Raw genomic sequence first — 22,652 nt, forward strand, 5'->3', positions numbered from 1 at the left:
GGACTCGGTTTTGTGCACATCAGTGCTGTATTCATTTGATCGACTTAGCAGCCAGGAAATCAATTATACGGGTGGCTGCCCCAAACCATTTTTATGACTCTTATGTCTGGATTTTGCGACGATAGATAGATATATAATTAGATAGATAGATAGATAGTGTGGATGAAGACTTCAGACAAGACAGAAGATGTGGTTATAAAGCAGCTTTATTTTGCAGTGTCACAGTGAGAAGAGTTTCAGAAAAGCAGACAATCAATATACATGACAGCGTCAGGGCTCTTTTGAACCCCGTCTGTTGGGTGGGGCAAAGATTTTATACCCCTAGAATGCGTGATTTAATATCATTATGAAATGCAACAGTCAACATGTTTATTATACACAATCCTTGAGCCCCTTCAATGCCCCTTGTAAAACTTGATTTCTTGGCCCCTTTGTTATGCCGTTCAGATGTAAACTAGGGGAAAACGTGATAAGGCAGACTCATCTGTGGAATGCTTAGACCTTGAGTCCTTTGGACAAATATTTTTCTGTTTTGCTCAGCAAAGCATGCTTTTACATAATGTATGGTTTCGTAAAGCTTACTTCTCAGACATGAATTAGTACAAGGGAATGAAGACAACATTCATCTTCCACAATAGATAGATAGATAGATAGATTATGAGGAATCCAGACCTAATGAAAGGGTGTTAGCCACCAGTGGATCATGACTACCGTATTAACAGTCAGGATTACTCAATAATCTTATCAAGCAGTCTGTACATTTATATTTTTGATTTGCTAAGGACTAAAAACTCTCAATTGGGTTTTTAATTCCATTCAAGCCTATTTTTAATATAGCAGAGACATGTTATACTTCTCAAAAATATGAAATGTTAATCAAAATAAATGCAACTTATAGTAACATAGCACCATGAATGACCAGGGAAAATTAAAGGAAGACTCTATCCAAAAATGATATTTTATTTTAATATGTTACTTCCCCTATGCAGCTTGTAGTGATGGCCAAGAAATAAAAAATAACCTTAGCTTCTCGCGTAGAAGGGAGATAATAACGTTTCTGAACGGTGTCAATGTTGACACAATACTGGACAGCAGCAAACAAAATCTATACTAATAAAAGGCAAAGCCCTCACTCACTCACTCACTCACTCACTCACTCACTGACTCATCACTAATTCTCCAACTTCCCATGTAGGTAGAAGGCTGAAATTTGGCAGGCTTATTCCTTACAGCTTACTTACAAAAGTTAAGCAGGTTTCATTTCGAAATTCTACGCGTAACGGTCATAACTGGAACCTACTTACGTACATATATACGGCCATTGCCTGCAGCTCGGTCACTATGTGAGGCGGAGTTTCGTCCCCCATCATCATGCCTCCCACATAATTGAGTGCCTGCCCATATAAGGCCGTCCGTCAGCAGCAATCCAATAGAAACACTCTGCCGCTAACTATTCACGGGTGAAGGACTGTGCTTATGCAAACGAAGATGAGATGGTCAGGGATAGACTGGTGTTTGGCACAAACTCAGCAAAAGTGTGAGAGAAACTTTTAAGTGCCGGGTCTTACTTAACATTAAATAAAGACGTGGACATCGCAAGATCGCATGAGATAGCACAAGCACAGCTGAGAACCTTCGATGCATGTACACCGAGCGGCTCACGTGAACTGACTGTGAACGCAGTACACAGAGAACAAGCAAGAGCTCCAAAGAGCTCTGAACAAAAAATGCATTACACAATTGAGAAGGCAGCAAAAGAATATGAAGCGAGTGACACATACAAGCATATTTATAAGTGCAGCTACTGCGGAAACAAAGCACGGTGTAAAGCTTAACTTTAAATTAAGTTCATAGACACGCTGCAGCTGGCGTTTGTCATGCCTAAGATGAAAATGATATTCGCGAGATACAAGTTTACTGAGAGGACGCAGGGTATAAACGAGACTTTTGATCACTTTGTAACGGAGTTAAAATTGCTGGTGAAGGACTGTGCGTATGCAAACGAAGATGAGATTGTAAGGGATAGAATAGTGTTTGGCACAAACTCAGCAAAAGTGCGAGAGAAACATTTTTACGTTCATAGACACGCTGCCGCTAAATATTAACAGACAAATCCACAACTTAATACTGGGAATGCCAGTTAAACAAAACAATTACATTGACAATCATGTTATGTTATTTTTAAAATGTTTCCTTTTCTTTTTCACTACTTCTCCACTGCGAAGCGCGGGTATTTTGCTAGTCAAAAATATCTACGAAAAAATCTCACATTACTTGTGTTACCAAATCCACATCTCGAGTTTTCCAGTTGTATTCTCACAATATTCCAGGCACATGTATTTTTTTTACTAAGGTATTATTAAACAATTCACTTCCAGAAAGCATTCTTATAAAAAAAATGGATTGTGCTTAATTTCAAATGAGCATTTGAATAGATATGGAGTAAGATGGTATTGGGCAGTTAGGTAAGCGCTGCCCATGCACAGATTAGGCAAAGGGATTAATAAGTAAAGGTTAATTACATACAAAAAAAAAGTAGAAATTTGTTAATATCATAGATTTTCACCATTGAGCTTGAGTTATTGAATTGTAGAATTGTTCATCTGTGGAAATGTAGGCATATGTGTTTTTGAACCAGGGAGATCCTTTGGTGGTGGTGTTGGGTGGGGTTGTTAATTATGATTAATGTAATGGTTTAAGGCTTTATTACACACTGGGATCAGATATATGATGAGCGCCCCTTTTTTACCTTTTAATGTGGTGGCAACTCCATTTGGTGACAACTTCATTAATGCTATCCTCGAATTTTTAATTATCTATACTTTATTAATCTTTTTATATAATATAATTCTAATATATTTCTTCTGATTATCCATGATGTACTGAGATACTGTGGGATACTATACTGTATAATATACTGTGGAATGAGCCCCAGACACAGACAGGTAGACATGTTTTAAATCCACCACCAAATGTTTATTTACAGTCGCTACTTACAATTGTGCACACAAACCCCCAAAACTGCCCCAAAGTCCAGGCCTCACACTGCCTCTTTCAGTCTTCAGGCCACCTTGTTTCCTTCTCCAAGACCTTGTCTTCCTTCGCTCCCGACTTCAGCCAACGAATGGAGGGAGGCGACCCCTTTTATTTACACCCGGACGAGCTCCAGGTGCTTCCTGACAAGCCTCCGCCGACACTCCCCAGTGTGGCGGAAGTACCAGCTGCACACTCTGAAGCACTCCGGGTGTCCCTGATCCTCTTCCCCCCAGCACTTCTGGGTGTGGTGGAAGTGCTGAGGTCCAGGGCTCCATAGGCATCGGGGCACCCCCTGGCGGTAATCACAGGCCCCTACAGGTTGAGCTTCAAAGCTCTGTACCCGTGGTCCCCATAGCCACCAGGGTGGTCACCCTCATGTGGTCTGGGGGAGGCATAAGCCCCCTTCCGGTCCTCCTGGGCATCCCAGCCGGGTCTCTCCCCTAGCCACTGAGGGTCCGTCATACCAACAGCGGTATGTCTGCATAACGCCTCACTGGAACTGGAACTGTCAAGTCAGACATTTTATTTCCTTTCAAATTTTTCTTTCTTTTTAGTCATTCTGGAGGGTGTTCAAAACAAAGTGTGTATATATACAGTATATATATATATATATATATATATATATATATATATATATATATATATATATATATATATATATATATATATATATATCTATACTAATAAAAGGCAAAGCCCTCGCTCACTTACTCATTCACTCACTCACTCACTCACTCACTCACTCACTCACTCACTCACTCACTCACTCACTCATCACTAATTCTCCAACTTCCCGTGTAGGTAGAAGGCTGAAATTTGGCAGGCTCATTTCTTACACCTTACTTACAAAAGTTGGGCAGGTTTAATTTCGAAATTCTACGCCTAATGGTCATAACTGGAAGGTATTTTTCTCCATTAACTGTAATGGAGTTGAGCTGGAATGACGTGGGGGGGGCGGAGTTTTGTGTGACATCATCACGCCTCCCACGTAATCACGTGAACTGACTGTCAACGCAGTGGGTAGAAAACCAGGAAGACCTCCAAAAAGTGCTTAAGAAAACATGCATTTTATAATTGAGAAGGCAGCGAAACAGTAAGAAGCGAGCGAGTGACATATACTACCATATTCATGAGTGTTGCTAGCTCGGAAAGAAAGCAAGGTGTAAACCTAAACTTTAAATTAAGTTCATAGACAGGCTATCGCTGGCGTTTCACATGCCCACAGGTAATGCGGGATACAAGTTTAATGAGAGGACGCAGGATATAAACGAGAGTTTTGATCACTTTGTAACTAAGTTAAAATTGTAGGTGAAGGGGTGTGCTTATGCAAATTCCGAGAGACTGTGTTTGTGGGGATTGACAGTTAAGGCGGGTGGGGGAGTCACGTCATCATCTCCCCTCCCACCTCATTTTGCTCTGAGCTGAGCTCCGCGGCTAACGCTGTCTTCCGAAGCAACTTCGTCAGACTGCCACCAAATACTCTACACACTGAATCCTCCAGGCACTACTTACAAAAGGTCACATTGACAATCGTGTTACGTTATTTTTAAAATCTTTCCTTTTCTTAGCACAAGCACAGCTGAGAAGGTTCGATGCATGTGCTCCATAACGTTAAAAAAGAATGCATTTAATCACACTTTGCATTACAAGCAAAGGGGAGCTTTTGTCAATGCATGATTTCCTGGTACACGGATTACATTGATCAGCGCATCCCGATTCATTTTACCCTCGCACCACCTTAGTTTGAGAAGAAGTATGAAAAAATATGAGGTTAACACAGAAAAACAGATCACCAATTCAAGCTTTATGAATAATCGATTCGCTATCAATAATTGTTTTGGTAAAGCCATCCTCCTTCCATTTTATAATTTTTCCACCACTAGCCATGATTAAATGAACGGTAAAAAAGTAAGAACGAAGCGAGGGTGACTTATTCAGGCAGGCATATATATGACAGCAACACTCATGACAATGTCAATCATGTTACGTTATTATTAAAATGTTTCCTTTTCTTTTCATTACTTCTTTAACACACTACTTCTCCGCTAGGCGCGGGTATTTTGCTATATATATATATATATGAATGACCTCCAAAGAGCGCTGAGACTTTTGATATCATGAACGTGTCTGCAAACTGGGGTCTCCTGCCCAGCAAAAGTCGAGCAGCCAGCGCGTGCGCATAGCTGTGCCGGCCTTTGAGACGCTGACTGCGCTTCTGCCTTAAGTCAAAGTGAGCACTTTTAATTTTTTCATCCTCCCCCTGCGCTATAGCCCAGACAAGTGCAAACACGGGACCCCTTTTCTACACCACGGCAAAATAATATTAAGGCGATTCACACTTTCTTTTGCACGTATCGATTATCAGGTCCTCACCTCGAATTATGAAGACACGCACACGAGTGCAGGACTGACAGTGCCATCACAGCCGATTAATGGCGGGACGTCTCACCAGTCTACACAAGACCCACCGTGACTGTCCCCAAAAGGCGATCATAATGTCAGCGAACACATCTCTCTATACTATATAAAAGAAAAGGCAACTTTCCTTTCTTTACAACTTTTTCCTTTTATCCCAAACCAAAGCCTTTCTCTCTTAACACTGCAGAGGACACAAAACTAATTTTCTTTAAATGCCGGTAAGGCACATTACCAGAGGCCCAAATTTGAACGTTCACATAGAAAATGTAATTTCAATGTACCTGTACTTCTTAAAACGTTAATGTTTTACTGTTTAATAACTTATAGACTATAATTTATTATTTTTCCCTTGCACTCAGTGACCAAACCTATACACACCCATATAGACACATACAAACATACACACAAGTATATGTATGTGTATATATATGCACACACACACACACACATACATACATACATACACACATATATAATTTGTGTGTGTGTATGTATGTATGTGTGTGTATATATGATGTAGATAGGTATGTATGTATATATATATATGTGTATATGTAGATATGTATATAGATATGTAGATATGAAGATATGTATGTGTATATATGTATATATATATATATATGTATGTATGTATGTGTATGTGTATATATGACAGCAGCAATCCAAGCTGTGAGAAAACAGTAAAAAGGAGGCGTGTCAGACGTCGTGGTACATTTTCTGATGCAGCTGCCGAAAACAACTTCGTGACGCTACCGCCAAATACACAAAACAATTACTTTGACAATCATGTTATATTATTTTTAAAATGTTTCCTTTTCTTTTTCATAACTTCTTTAACACATGACATCGCTGAGAAGCGCGGGTATTTTGCTATATATATATATATATCACAGCGACACTCATAACAGTGACAAAACAATTACATTGACAATCATGTTACGTTATTTTCAAAATGTTTCCTTTTCTTTCTCTTTTCTTCTTTAACACACTACTTCTCCGCTGCCAAGCGCAGGTATATATATATATAGATAGATAGAGATATATATATATAGATAGATATGAGAGCAACACTCATATCAATGACAAAACAATTACATTAACAACCATGTTACGTTATTTTTAAAATTTTTCCTTTTCTTTTTCGTACCTTCTTTAACACACTACTTCTCCGCTGCGAAGCGCGGGTATTCTGCTAGTATATATATATATTTAACTCTGTATTTATGTATTTATTCATATAATGAGCTTCTGTAAAAAGACAAATTTTCCCCTAGAAACTAGATTTTATCTATCTATCTATCTATCTATCTATCTATCTATCTATCTATCTATCTATCTACAGTTAATGTAGGTCCATAAATATTTTGGACAGAAACAACTTTTTTCTCATTTTGGTTCTGTACATTACCACAATGAATTGTAAATAAAACAACTCAAATGCAGTTGAAGTGCAGACTTTCACCTTTAATTCAGTGGGTTGAACAAAACGATTGCATAAAAATGTGAGGCAACTAAAGCATTTTTTAACACAATCCCTTCATTTCAGGGGCTCAAAAGTAATTGGACAAATTAAATAACTGGAAATAAAATGTTCATTTCTAATACTTGATTGAAAACCCTTTACTGGCAATGCCAGCCTGAAGTCTTGAACTCCTGGACATCACCAGATGCTGGGTTTCCTCCTTTTTAATGCTCTGCCAGGCCTTTACTGCAGCGGCTTTCAGTTGCTGTTTGTTTGTGGGCCTTTCTGTCCAAAGTTTAGTCTTCAACAAGTGAAATGCCTGCTCAATTGGGTTAAGATCAGGTGACTGACTTGGCCATTCAAGAATTTTCTACTTCTTTTCTTTACTAAACTCCTGGGTTGCTTTGGCTGTATGTTTTGGGTCATTGTCCATCTGTATCATGAAACGTCACCCAATCAATATAACTGCATTTAGCTGGATTTGAGCAGACAGTATGTCTCTGAACACCTCAGAATTCATTCGGCTGCTTCTGTCCTGTGTCACATCATCAATAAACACTAGTGTCCCAGTGCCACTGACAGCCATGCACACCCAAGCCATCACACTGCCTCCACTGTGTTTTACAGATGATGTGCTATGCTTTGGATAATGAGCTGTTTCACGCCTTCTCCATACTTTTTTCTTGCCATCATTCTGGTAGAAGTTGATCTTGGTTTCATCTGTCCAAAGAATGTTTTTCCAGAACTGTGCTGGCTTTTTTAGATGTTCTTTAGCAAAGTCCAATCTAGCCTTTCTATTCTTGAGGCTTATGAGTGGCTTACACCTTGCAGTGCACCCTCTGTATCTACTTTCATGCAGTCTTCTCTTTATGGTAGACTTGGATATCAATACGCCTACCAAGCCCTGGAGAGTGTTGTTCACTTGGTTCGCTGGTATGAAGGGGTTTCTCTTCACCATGGAAATGATTCTGCGATCATCCACCACTGTTGTCTTCCGTGGACGTCCAGGTCTTTTTGCATTGCTGAGTTCACCAGTGCTTGCTTTCTTTCTCAGGATGTACCAAACTGTAGATTTTGCCACTCGTAACATTGTAGCAATTTCTCTGATGGGTTTTTCTGTTTTCACAGCTTAAGGATGGCTTCTTTCACCTGCATGGAGAGCTCCTTTGACCGCATGTTGTCTGTTCACAGCAAAATCTTCCACATGCAAGCACCACACCTCAAATCAACTCCAGGCCTTTTATCTGCTTAATTGATAATGACATAATGACGGACTTGATCACATCTGCCCATGAAATAGCCTTTGAGTCAATTGTCCAATTACTTTTGAGCCCCTGAAATGAAGGGATTGTGTTAAAAAAATGCTTTAGTTGCCTCAAATTTTTATGCAATCTTTTTGTTCAACCCACTGAATTAAAGGTGGAAGTCTGCACTTCAACTGCATCTGAGTTGTTTTATTTACAATTCATTGTGGTAATGAACAGAACCAAAATGAGAAAAAAGTTGTTTCTGTCCAAAATATTTATGGACCTACATTAACTGTAGATAGATAGATAGATAGATAGATAAAATCTAGTTTCTAGGGGAAAATTTGGCTTTTTACAGAAGCTCATTATATGAATAAATACATAAATACAGAGTTAAATATATATATATACTAGCAGAATTTATTGTGGTATTGTACAGAACCAAAATTAGAAAAAAGTTGTGTCTGTCCAAATATTTATGGACCTCAGTCTATCTATCTATCTATCTATCTATCTATCTATCTATCTATCTATCTATCTATCTATCTATCTATCTATCTATCTATCTATCCAGCAGGCAGGACTGGATGACAGCCCTCTTTGAGCGCTTCACAGACTGGATGGGACGAGATGAGTACAGTGAATGGCTTCAGATCGGCCAGCTCTAGATGTTTGACCGACGTCAGTCTGACAATCTGCCTACAAACCTCCAGTGGCAGACCCATCAGCATGTTCTGGGTGTGAATCCAAGGGGTCCATCGTGGCATGGGGACCTTTTGACCAAGAACAACCCCCTCCCACACACACACACACACACACACACCAGCTTGATGAAATGATTGAGTATCCACAAGCTGAAGTGACTGAGACGGACCTCACCAGTCCACTGAAACGATTGAGTATTCACATTTAAAATAAATGGACATGCCAATCCTGCCAATTGAGTATACACAAGTCAAAATTATCAAGCGGGATGAAGTGATCAGGTCTCTTACGTCGATGAGCTGGAGTTACAGTGCTAAACTTAATAACACAAACTTGAGAGCAATAGGGTAACATTGAAAGTAACACACATAATGTAGTCCAATTACTTTTGGAAGTAATATTTTACCTAATGCAATACTTATCTATCTGTCTAAGGTCAGTTTAATTTTTTGTTTTATGTTCTTGAATAGCATACCAACGTTACACAGAATATGATCCAAATTAATGTAACATTCTCATACTTACTACAGCATCAGGTTGGGGAGCCATCTCATGACAGAGACCCCCACTGCTACAGTTTAGAGCAGTGCTTCTTGACCACCGAGTAGGTTGCAGGCTGCCACCTGTTGGTCACAAGTTACTATTTTTTATGATGGCAGAGGGTCGTGAGTGGGTCCCACAGTGGGCTGCGGCAGGTGGCCACTTCAAGGACTGTGCTCGATTATCTTCTCTGATGGCTGGGCTCGATTCAACAAGGGGAAATTAACAGATAGATAAGGAAAACATGGGTAATGACACCACAAATGTCGAGTAACACTGATTTCAAACTTGCAAGTCTTTGGGATGCAGATGGGGTGAAGTGTGCAAACACCACACTTGGGTTGACCAGGACAGAAGGTTTAACATTTAATATATTTAGTCTATTCAACCAGCAGCAGAGCTGATCATTCATTCTATTAAAAAAAGTATTACAATTGTGCTCAATATTAGGTTGAATTTCACTTTCCGGCTCTGTATATGTGTTTTATAAAATTGATCCCATCCCACTTATGTACTTTCTGCAAGTGCTATTGAAACACTTTTTTTCAGTACCTGCTGTTAATTATTCTAAAACATTGAGTCACACAAAAAGAGAGCGAAAGAGGAACACTGCAACAAGCAGATACAAAGCTGCAGAGCAATGACATGTGGTGTGTGAGACTGGCTTTGTCTTCCTGACACTTTTTTTTTTTCTATTTCTGTGGTAATTTTTGAGTCTGGGGATCTGTGTGTGTGTGTGTGTGTGTGTGTGTGTGTGTAAGTGGGTGTGTGCATGTTTGTGCAATACAAAAATTAGACCTCTGAAGCTCCTGCATTTCGGTCTTGCTGTCAAATGATGAAAGACAGAGAGAGACAGAGATAGAGAGAGCGATAGAGAGAGAGGGCAGAGTGTCAAGTGGGAGAAAGAGAGAATCGCAAAAAAAAAAGAGGGCGTGGCGTATATCCGAGAAACACAAAACCACTTGAGTGAGCAGCTGGGGCCGCAGCACTTCCAGGAAGAGAGAAACTGAAAGGGAGCTGAATGCTCGTCGCAGAGAGAGAGGCTCCCAACGAGAGAGCACTAAAGACAGACACTCCGGCTTAATAGTTTCATTGATCTGACTGGAAACACACATCCGTTACATACTGCCAAGCCAACCGTTACCGTGTGATCAATAACCCAGAAGCTGACAAACCTGCTTGTTCAAGACATACTGGTGAGTATTAAATATATATATATATATATATATATATATATATATATATATATATATATATATATATATATATATATATATATCACTGATCTATAGTATTTGGATTACAATATGCATTGGTACTTTTTTTAAACTTATGGTGGCTACAGATCGATGGGGTGGGGTAGGGTGGGGGTGACAAAATCATTTCCACTTCATGTCAAAGTGTCTTCCATGAATTGGGTTAATGCCTTCCAAGAAATGTGTGCAACTTTGTAGCCCTGGTCTGTTAGTTTGTTCTGAGAGGACTTACCCACAAGCTGTCCCGTGGTGTGCGGTGTTAAACAAATTGACCAAAGAGGTGCCAAAGTACAAAATTGTGACCTGAGGGCCTTGGCATACATGGGAGATTTTAGTAGAACATGCAAGTTTACATAAGGTTGTCATGTGAACCAGTGGTTTGGATTTGAAAGCCAACGTTGGGTGTCAAACAGAACTGCCGACAGATGCTCAGAGTGTAGAAACACACCGATCAGACACATGAGGAGCCAACTATGAAATTGTTACCTTGAGTACTGACCACGTAAGACACCGTCGGCAGTAACGGAAAGTGAAATGTTGAGCAGACTTCAGTGTGAAGTGACCGGGACACATGGCGGGACCTGGTGCAATTTAACACAGCTTGGCACCAATGGCTACGGATCCTGGCACACGTCTACAGTACGTGTCAGCTCACTTAGTGAAGCCCTAAAGGTTAAAAAGACTCTCCAGAAGCCAGACATACTTATTACTGCTGTAACGTCAAGAGGCACCGTTCTAAAATTTAGTTTATACGGTGCTGGGAGGTTTTCTGCAGCTGCTTCTTTTTCATCCATCTGATTATTTAATCTGATTTGACCTAATCATACTTCTTGCTTCCTTCTTCTACTCTGTTCAGGGTGTGCTTTACAATTTTAAGACTTGTCACAAGGCTAGGCTTCAATTTCTTGTCATTTAATGATAAGAATTTCTCCCGTTATCTATTCATAACCATATTTGTTTTTAAAAGCAGCCCTCTTTTGAATTCTCATTTGTAGCCCATCTGCGACATTGTAAAAAGGAAATACTTTCTAAATAGTTAACAAATAAGGGGATTTTAAAGAAAAGGTGACATCTGCAGAAGCTGAAGAAAGAAAAAATTGACCAACTATAAACAGCCTAAAAATCGAAAAAAAAAATTCAGGTGTACACATAAGCAGCAGAAATACGCTAACACGTTTAAAATCGAGAAAATACAAAAAAAGGCAAATTTACCTCCCCACCAGTTGAGGAACTGACCGGGCTGTTCAACAATTTAGTGATTTCATTGACCCACTGGACGTCCTGTATGGTCAAAAACGTCCTGCATGAAGATGACGAGACCGCAGTTTGTAAAGCATACTTTGAGCTTTATTAATTTAAGTAATGCTACTAAACAGAATTTCAGCACTTTGGCCATCGGCTGACGCTGCTACTGCAAGGTTTTGTGTCGCCTAGTTTTTTTAACTAAGTTGAATCAGCCTTCTTGTTTAATTGGAGGACTTATTTCAACTTTCTGCTCTTGAGGTTTTTGAAAACGTGACAGAAAAATATTACATTTTTTTTCTTGTATTTCTTAATAAGTAAGTCTGTTCTTGGATTTTTTTTTCTTCAATTTAATTCTAATTTGGTTATGAGGTTGCCGTCATCTTTATCAAAAAGAAGCCACCGGTGGGGATGAGGCCGTGGCTACAGAGAAGCTCATCTGGTGTTAAATATAACTTTGAATGATCATCCTAAGGAGGGCTATGACCAAATAAAAAAAAAGTTTAGTCAGACTATCAGAGAGTCAGAGATGCCTTATGAGAAAAAAAAAAAATATATATATATGTATATATATACTGTATATAAGATGAGCTTAGCTTAGACTAGCCTAGGCCTGTTTTTCACCTTCTCCCTAACAACTAAAGTACACAGTTTGGTTTTTACTGATGTGAGAGATTTACAAGCAGAAAGAAGTCATTGAGATAAACAGAAGAATGTGCAGCCATTTACTACATCGGTCAACACAAAACTAGCAGTTAGAGGGACTCAAGCGGGCCAGGATGGCGAAACAATGCAGCTGAAATCTGCGTACACAGTACTATATAAAATCATATTACATCATTTTATATTACACAATACTATATTAAAACAGTCGACCATACATCTATTGTGATGGAACGGAGTCCAGTCCAGGGTTTGTCTCTGCTATGACACTTGTCTGGATTAAGCAGCTTAGAAAATGTTAGAAATGCCAAGCATCTCTGAAGAGCTTTATTCCCACTGTTGGTGCCATGTGAAAGTTGAGTTCAATTCATAAATAAAAATGATTGATTTTGCTTGGATGGTGTATTCAAAAACCTCTCTCTATCTTATACAGTATGTATAGATAAACAGAGAGCCTGATTATTGCTGGCCAGGGATAAATTTGGCAAAATATATTCATATGTGTGTCAGTGAAAAATGAGGCCAATCAGATGAAATGTGGAAGAGCAAGTGTGTATTGGAGTCCCATTCTATCCGGCAATCCAAATGATGTGATCTATTAATTTAGTATGCTGGTAAACAGACATCTACAAAAACGGAGAAGAAAATACTGACGACCACTTGGAGGAAAGCTGATGCAGACATGGCCAAAGCGAGTTCACTCCGTATGAACGACATGGCATGAGATTTGAAATCGGGCCATCCAAGGCTAAGGTTTATGAATGGACAAGAAAACATGAAATACAGGCAAGACAAATTAAAATGTACATAGAAATTCTAAAATAATTACATTGGGCATGGAAAAGGCGGTATATAAATAAAATCTATTATTATTATCATCTGAAATAAAACTCTTCGCTAACTACTAGTATGTATTTACCTTACATAGCTGTGTTGTACATATTTATTTATTTATAAAGTACATCAAGGCTAACCAAAGTGCTGTACAATAAAACCCAACATATCAATCACACAATAACCAAAGGGTAAAAGAAACAAACACATAAATGCTGAAGAAATTCAGAATAAAAAGTACACAGATAGTCAACATCTCACACTGGGTTAAAGGCCACAGAGTAAGAGTGTGTTTTTAAATAGAATATGAAAAATTTGACTCTTCTCGAAATTTTTATTTGGCCCAAAATTCCTTATTAACAAGATTAATACCACAAAGGTAAAAAGAGAATTTCTGGAGCGATTTGTGAAGGTCTTTAAAGCAACTGTCCACCCAGGGGTTCTGTGTGTAATGGGGGTCTGACATCAGTTGAGATGATTTCCAGTTTCTTTAACACTGCCGTCTATCACTTACCAAATCATCTGCTAATGACTTTAGCTGTTTGGTAATCTGCAGAAGCATTTTTAAAATTTGATTTTTCTGACCTGTAAACCAGCGAATGAAGCTGAAAGTGATGATAGACCGGCGCAGACTGCGATTAAAGGACAACAGGAGGTCCTTGTCCACTTGAAATTGGCCGAGTTTACAAAGGAGAAGAAAAGCACTGATTGGATTTAGAGTGTTTTTTGTTTTTTTTTGTATTAATATTCCAATTACGATTTATATCTGGAATAGTTCCATTTTTCCAACAGAAAAATGACAAGTGAGTCGAATAACATTAGTAGTCTTTTCGATACTCAGAGTGGGATAGTTCTTATTAAATATAAGTACTAAACAGTCCACTTGATTGACATAATGGATTTTATCTTCTCTAGATATTCTGTATGTAAATACATTGAGCTTACTATAATGCTACTTTACCTAGCAGTGTAACAGTGTAAAGATATATATATATATATACAGTATATATATATATATATATATATATATATATATATATATATATATATATATATATATATATATATCCACACACACACACACGCACATATATATACTGTATATGTTACATGGTGGGCGGCACGGTGGCGCAGTGGTGGCGCTGCTGCCTCGCAGTTAGGAGACCCGGGTTCGCTTCCCGGGTCCTCCCTGCGTGGAGTTTGCATGTTCTCCCCGTGTCTGCGCTCCAGTTTCCTCCCACAATCCAAAGTCATGCAGGTTAGGTGGACTGGTGATTCTAAATTGGCCCTAGTGTGTGCTTGGTGTGTGGGTGTGTTTGTGTGTGTCCTGCGGTGGGTTGGCACCCTGCCCAGGATTGGTTCCTGCCTTGTGCCCTGTGTTGGCTGGGATTGGCTCCAGCAGACCCCCGTGACCCTGTATTCGGATTCAGCGGGTTAGAAAATGGATGGATGGATGTTACATGGTATCTGCCAAATAATACAAAGACTACACAACACGTGTCTGACCCTAACTGGGGCTCATCAGGTGTTACGTCCCTTTGCTTCCCCTTATGGGGATCGAGCCCCAGATATCAGCACCTGAGGCGAAGCCTCTAATGTTGTGTCACGGCCGCTGGCTCACTTACTTGTCAGGGTGAAGATCAGAGTATTACATGCATAGGTCTGATCACAATCTGATTATTTAGATGGCTACCTACCAGGTAACACTTGTGGTTGGTTGGCCAGTCAGCAAACATCCGCCACGTCCTCTCAGTTGCAAGAAGCAAATTCTAGATATGTGATGCAGTATCTGCCAAACAGTAAAAGAGTATACACACACACACACAGACACATACATACATACATATACAGACATACACATGCACACATTTGTATATACATATATAAAATCTTAAAAAAAACAAAAAATCAGATAAGTAGCATACCATTATGTTGTTTAGCACAACCATTTACATAGTACATTTGAAAAAGTTTATATACAGTATCCATCCACCCATCCATTATCCAATCTGCTATATCCTAACACAGGGTCACGGGGGTCTGCTGGAGCCAATCCCAGCCAACACAGGGTGCAAGGCAGGAAACAAACCCCGGGAAGGGCGCCAGCCCACCGCAGTATATACAGTATAATAAACGGTATACAAGTTTAATCATGTAGCGTACAGCGATTACAAAGACAAAATCTGGCGTTCAACTCTTTGTATTCTTCGTTAAGGAATAAAAAGTCTTTTAATATAATCCAAAGGATTTTCTGAAAATTGGTAGTGCATGAAAATAAAACCAGCAGTCTTCACTTTCCAATATGCATGGGTTAAGTATTTACATATACAGTACATATTGTTGTACAATTATATTATATAATTAAATAATTGAAAGAGGGCGGAACGGTGGTGCAGTGGTAGCGCACCAGTGGTTTGTTTCCCAGGTTCACCCTGCCTGGAGTTTGCATGTTCTCCCCGTGTCTGCATGGGTTTCCTTCCACAGTCCAAAGACATGCAGGTTAGGTGCATTGGCGATTCTAAATTGTCCCTGTGCTTGGTGTGTGTGTGTGTGTGTGCGCGCCCTGCGGTGGGCTGGTGCCCTGCCCGGGGTTCTGTTCCAGCCTTGCGCCCTGCGTTGGCTGGGATTGGCTCCAGCAGACCCTCATGATCCTTCAGGTTGGGTAATGGATGGATGGATAATTGAAAGATATACTAAAATTTGGAAGTTTCACTGTGTATGCTAAATATTCAGTAATGCAGGAATGATACACAAGTTTTGGTATCTATTGATTATTATGCATTTTTAAGCAATAGAACTTTTTTATCCTAAATGAGTTTTCAATTGAACTCTTATAATTTGGGTTCTTTGTGTTTATTTAATGTTGATAACTATTTATATTGATAAATACAATTAACACGTTGGACTGTTGTGATAGGATCGGCTCTCGATTTTGCCCCTCTGCTCACCTTTCCCATCCATCTCGGAATATCTTGTGCTCCTCTAAATTTTCGAACTCTCCACACAATGCACAACTTTTTGCACAACCACATATAGGCAGGCACCAGATCAGAAATCAGTGGAGGCAATGAAGGCTTCATATGTGACTCTAAAGAGGCAAAGTGTTTTATTTAAAAAGGGGTCTTGTAGTGGTGCTTATCAGTGTCACCCTGAATTAACATTTCACTTCATGGGAGGATCTTGGGAGACTCTAATATGGAGGAAGTCCCCAGGTATAAGTTGTCCAATGGGAACAGCTCGGAATTGCCAACTAACGCACAAGGAAAGGAGATTCTCTCCTTCTTAGGGTGGTCTCTTGTGTGCTAAATATTTTTCTAAACAGTGAGAGGGTTTGAGGAGGAGGAGAATGATCTTAAATGAGCTTCTTTCTTACATTCACAGTTATGTTGCTGCTGGTTTTGATCACTTGGAGTGCTGGGTGATGGCTCCATCAAGAACAAGCAAGGGCCAGTTCTTCCAGATGTGACCACATGGCCGTTTATCAAATGTATATTTTTCTGACTTTGTCTCGTAAACCACTTGTCTGTGCCTCACTGCTCCCATGAGTCAGTGACAAACTGTTACTTTGACTTGGGCGGTGGGAGTGTTGCTGTCTGTACCCGTTCTTTATTTTGTCCTGTCACACACCAAGTTTAACATGGTGGATAGTTCTCTCTAGATGGATTATAGTTGTTTTCTGACCATACATTCTCCTACTTGCAATATCTACTCGTTCTGTTCCACTCACCTGGAAGTAACTGAATATCCTATAAAAGGAAAGTTACAAAATCAGCCGTAGAAATAAATATTATGAGGGTGGGCTAAACACTTTGGGCTTGGACAGCTATGAACAAATACAGTTTAATTTAAAAATATGAAGGCCGTCCGACTGAGGTCTGTTTCTTGCCATGCAACTCATGCTGCCCTTACGGTCCTGTCCTCAATTAAGTGATTTTGGGAATAGCTGACTAATTTATTGGCATTGTAAAAAAAAAAAAAAAAAAGAAAAACTACATACTACAATAAATAAATAAATAAATGAAGAACCAATTGGGTGGTGCAGTGGAGCATTTGGGTGGTTAGCACTACTCAATGACATGAAGAGATTCTGAAGATTCATTACTCAGCTCCACCAGAGTCTCTGGTCACACCGATGTGCCTGATGTGAGTGAATGGGTCTCCCAACAGGCTGGTATCTCATCCAGGGTTGGACACTAGTGCATGATGGGATTTTGATGATCTGGCTTGTGTGACCCATTATTGTAAAGGGTTGGTTTTAAAAAAAAATGAGAGGATGGATAAATCCATTCATAAAAATATCCATGAATGGCAAACTTCTTTAATCCATAGAACCTGGGGATTTTCCAAGGTGCCCCTCGCCGATGTTTATTATGATTAGTTCATTCACAAACGTCAGGATGATATGGCCCTGGGGTGGCAGAACTCAAACATTCAGTGCCAGAGAAAGGGGCTAAGAAACCTAAGAGGAGCAGTGAAGTTCTGCAGCAATAGCTGAGTGTTGCATTTTCTCTTATTCATTCACTCCTTCTGTTTTGTAAAAAGACACAATCGCTACATGAACAGAACTACAGATGGGAAACTGAAAAAGGAAAGAGAGTCGTAATAGGGATGCAATGCAAATAATATTGTTTTTTTGTTCCCAAAAGTTACATGAAACTCAGTTCTCACCAGATGAATGCTGCATGGTGTCTGCTGGTGGGAAACAGCATCTGTGAAGTGAGCAGCACATGGCTGGTCTGTTTGCAACTGTTCTGTTCTCACGACATTTCCTCCTTGGTTAGGTTAGGTGCTACCTAATTTCATAACCTGCCCCATTTTCTGAAGCTTTTCAAAAAAAAAAAGTAACTAACTTTTGAAAACTTCACTTAAAGAGCTGTAGAATTTTCTTTGTTGTCACCTGAGCCTCTAGCGATTACCTTACCTGCGTTGAAATCAGTGTAACTTCTGTATGGCTCTCATGTTGGTCAATTTGCTTTCGGAGACTTTCACTTAAATTTAAACATTTCCAAGCTGGCTTTCCTGAAATTCTTGTCTCCGGCTTTTGCCACTGATTGAAGAATCAGCCTGTGATTTCTGTGATGACCTGCACGTGTGGAGCTGGCACTAGTACGTTCATTGTTGTCCACTGGCAGACAGTGTATGGAGGCAACTCAAAAGACACACAGGAGGCTCACTATGTACCTAGAAGGTTTATTTAGGGCACTGGGGATGCCACGTCAAGAAGGCTGTAGGCAGTTTTGATCGTTTTATTACAAAACAGACATAACAGCATTAGGGAAAGGCCAGAGAAGAGTGAGCAAATGAATTCAGGGACTACCAGCCATGAGAAGGGTTGAAGGAGCTGAATCTTTAAAGAATAAGCAAGAAAGAAAGGATGCCAGCCAGCTCTGCTTTGAAATAAGAGACATGAGAGGACTCGAGTTTAAGAGCTTTTTAGAAGAGAACGTTACATGTTTAAAATGTCTACAAGCCGACTGTCACTCATTAGCTGAATGACAATTGGGTTTACAGTAAAATAAAACTGAATTTAAAAAACTATGCTTAATTTAGTTTCTCTTCAAATTAATTTGTAAACTACATGTCACTCAATTTATCATAATATTCGACTGAAAGGGCAAAACAATCTATCTATCTATCTATCTATCTATCTATCTATCTATCTATCTATCTATCTATCTATCTATCTATCTATCTATCTATCTATCTATCTATCTATCTATCTATCTATTGTGGAGGCTGACCCGGACACAGACAGGAAGACATGTTCATGTCACCCACAAACACGTTTATTTACAAGTGTGCCACACAAACCCCCATAGTCCTGGCCACACAATGCCTTACTTTCTTCAGGCCGCCTCCTTGCCTCCTTGCAAGCTCACTCCACTACACTTCCAACTCTCGCCTTGAATGAAGGGAGGCAGCCCCTTTTATCCACACCCAGATGTGCTCCAGGTGCTTCCCGGCAATCTCCTGCCGACACACCCCAGTGTGGCGGATGTGCCGGCTGTATCCCCAGAAGCACTCCGGGTGTCCCTGCTCCTCTTCCCCCCAGTACTTCCTGGTGTGGCGGAAGTGCTGAAGTCCAGGGCTCCAAAGGCATGGGGGCACTCCCTGGCTGTGACCACACGCCCCTACAGGGTGGAGCTTCAAAGCTCTATACCCGTGGCCTTCAAAGGAACCAGGGTGGTTGCCCCCAGATGGTCTGGGGAAGGCGCAAGCCCTCCTCCGGTCCTCATGGGCGTCCTACCTTTGACAGTATCTATCTATCTATCTATCTATCTATCTATCTATCTATCTATCTATCTATCTATCTATCTATCTATCTATCCTGGTTACTATACTAAAATATATCTGATCCTGCCTAATATGCTAAAATCTATTTATTGTCCTGCCTTGCCTCTGGTACGGCTGTGGTAGGCTCCAATTCCTTGTGAGACTGAGTTGGTAAATGGATGAATGTAACTGAACTTTTGTATGTTTTTATATTTGTTATAGGTCCTGTAAGTTCTATACAGTAGTACTACTTTGCTTATTCTAATTCAGTTCGCTACAAAGTGCAATTCTTCTGAGAAAATAGGCTTGCATTTAAGCATGATCTTGTTTGTGCTATTATGTACATCCACACATTAGTAGTAGTTCTTTAGGTAATTTATGTATGTAAAATGTGACTATCACTTACAGAGTGTGTTTCATGTCTGTCTTATCCTGCCAACTATACTAAAATGAATATCTCTCTATCAGTCATCGAGAATTCCTTTTTAGTTTAAAGGTACTCTGCAAAACGTTCCGTATAAATATTTCAGTATAGCTATGGAAGAACGGCAAGTAAACTCTTGTTCTTCTCAAGTCACTTTGGCTAACAAAGACATTCCTTTATTTTTTATAAACCAAGATAAGAACTGTCAACCAGTGAGAAATGAATCATTGTAAAAACTTTGAAAGGTAAGAATCTTAAAGTAAATAACATCTCATAATCAAACTTGGCTATGTTTAGGACAGGCTGCAGAAATCCTTTGTTATACAAAATTAATATATATATATATATATATATATATATATATATACACACACACATATGTGCATATAAAAATAATGAAAAATGACAAAAAATATAGGTAAAAATAAATTTCCTTCACTGCATCTGTCATAGTAGCTTTAACATTCTATGTTGTATATTACGTTTAAAATATGTGATATAGTAGATAGATAGGAAAGGCACTATATACAGTAGTGTTTTTCACACTTTTCTGTCTATCCAACCATATAATCCTGCCAAACTATACTACAATTAATATCTCTCTATCAATCATCGAGGATTCCTTTTTAGTTTGAAGGTACTCTGTAAGAGGTTCCGTATAAATATTTCAGTACAGCTATGGAAGAATGGCAAGTGAACTCTTGTTCTTCCCAACTCACTTTGGCTAACAAAGACATTCCTTTATTTTTTATAAATCAAGATAAGAACTGTCAACCAGAGAGAAATGAATCATCCTAAAAACTGAGAAAAGTAAGAATCTTAAGGCAAATAACTAAATCGCATAAGCAAACTTGGCTATGTTTAGGACAGGCTGTAGAAATTCTTTGTTCTATAATATCTATCTATCTATCTATCTATCTATCTATCTATCTATCTATCTATCTATCTATCTATCTATCTATTAAGTATATAGTGCCTTTCATATCTATCTATCTATCTATCTATCTATCTATCTATCTATCTATCTATCTATCTATTAATTATATAGTGCCTTTCATATCTATCTATCTATCTATCTATCTATCTATCTATCTATCTATCTATCTATCTATCTATCTATCTATCTATCACATACACACACGCACACATAAGTATAAATATGTGCAGACATGCATAAAAATATAGAAAAACAGCAAAAAGTATACGTTAAAATAAATTTCCTTCACAATGTCTATCACAGTAGCTTTTAAGTTCTATGTTGTACATCACGTTTAAACTGTTATATTGTGCCTTTCCTATCGACCTACTGTATACCATCTTTCACACTTTTTTATCCATCTCTCCATGCATCTAATTCTGCCAACTACACTTAAATGAATGTCTATTATCTAGCGTGTTAGTTACTTATCAAACCAAATATTGACAATGATGTCAATTTGAAAAATAAGCTTTTAAAATGAATAAATTTGGATGTTTTATTCCAGTTTATTAACAAAAAATGACTTATGATTAATGTTTAAAAGTGTTGCATTCCATCCATTTGCCAGTCACTAAGCAGACTAATCTTTTAAAGGACGATTAAACAACTTCTGTAGCATGAAGTGCTTTTTGTAAACCACCTACTAAAAAAAAGAATTGGGAACTTGCAAGATTCTCATGGTAAAGTTGCCACAAGCTCTTTAAAAAACACACATTGGTTCAAGCACTGCTGATGCCTGTTCATATTGTATTCACCACAAAACATTTTTATTTTGTTCTCTACATTGCAGTAGACTGATATCTTTATTCAGTTTTCCTTCTGGGTTGTTTCGGACACTGGACATTCCTTTTTCAGATATTATCTTTATAATATCAAAATGTTCGCTTGGTAACGTTTTCCCGGGCCGAGCTTAACTGGCGATTTTGAAAACAAGGTGTAATAAGATGGATAACACATTAGGCTCTGATGCTGTGCTAATGTTTAAAGTGCTTATTTACAGTTGACCGATAGTGAAATTAGTTTTTTTATAATATCATGTCAGGTTGAAGGTTTTCAATAAATATGAAGAAGTAATGATGCGTTATGTTCTGTTGAAAATTGACTTTTGTAATTTAAATTTTATCACCCATCTGTTATGTAATTGTAAATAAAGCTTGTTTTAAAATTAAATGATCTATCTGTCATATAGTGCCTTATCTACCTATCTAGTCTGTGGCATATAGTGACTTGCACATCTTTCTGTCTGAAATAACTGTCACATATGGGAGCGTTAGATTATGGAAAAAGATGATCCGCTGTGGCAACCCCTAACGGGACCAGCTGAAAGAAGAAGATATGGGAGTGTCAGAGCAAATGTTTTCCATCGTTATACGTAATTTACACGACTATCGCATTTTCTATGCCTACCAGTGAGTGAACATCCATGGTGGCACTTGACCTGCCATGGGGTGTTGGTGTTGTCAGACACGATTGACTTGTTTCCAGGCATCTGACGGAATGAAATTTCTATTGTTTGCCAATGGGGAGCCTTTTCAGAACGGTGGTGGATTTTAGACTTTATACAACCTGGATA

General features: G+C 39.0%; 1 protein-coding gene across 1 annotated transcript in view; it reads left to right on the top strand.

The window, feature by feature from the left end:
- Positions 1–10,333: 10,333 nt before the first annotated feature.
- The window catches only part of grap2a (GRB2 related adaptor protein 2a), an 81,927-nt gene continuing 69,608 nt past the window's right edge, over positions 10,334–22,652 (top strand). The window contains exon 1 of the mRNA XM_039765547.1: positions 10,334–10,604. The gene's annotated coding sequence lies outside the window, so the exon portion shown is untranslated. The remainder of the gene's footprint in view (positions 10,605–22,652) is intronic.

Source organism: Polypterus senegalus, chromosome 10 (genome assembly GCF_016835505.1).
Source record: "Polypterus senegalus isolate Bchr_013 chromosome 10, ASM1683550v1, whole genome shotgun sequence".
Lineage (NCBI taxonomy): Eukaryota > Metazoa > Chordata > Cladistia > Polypteriformes > Polypteridae > Polypterus > Polypterus senegalus.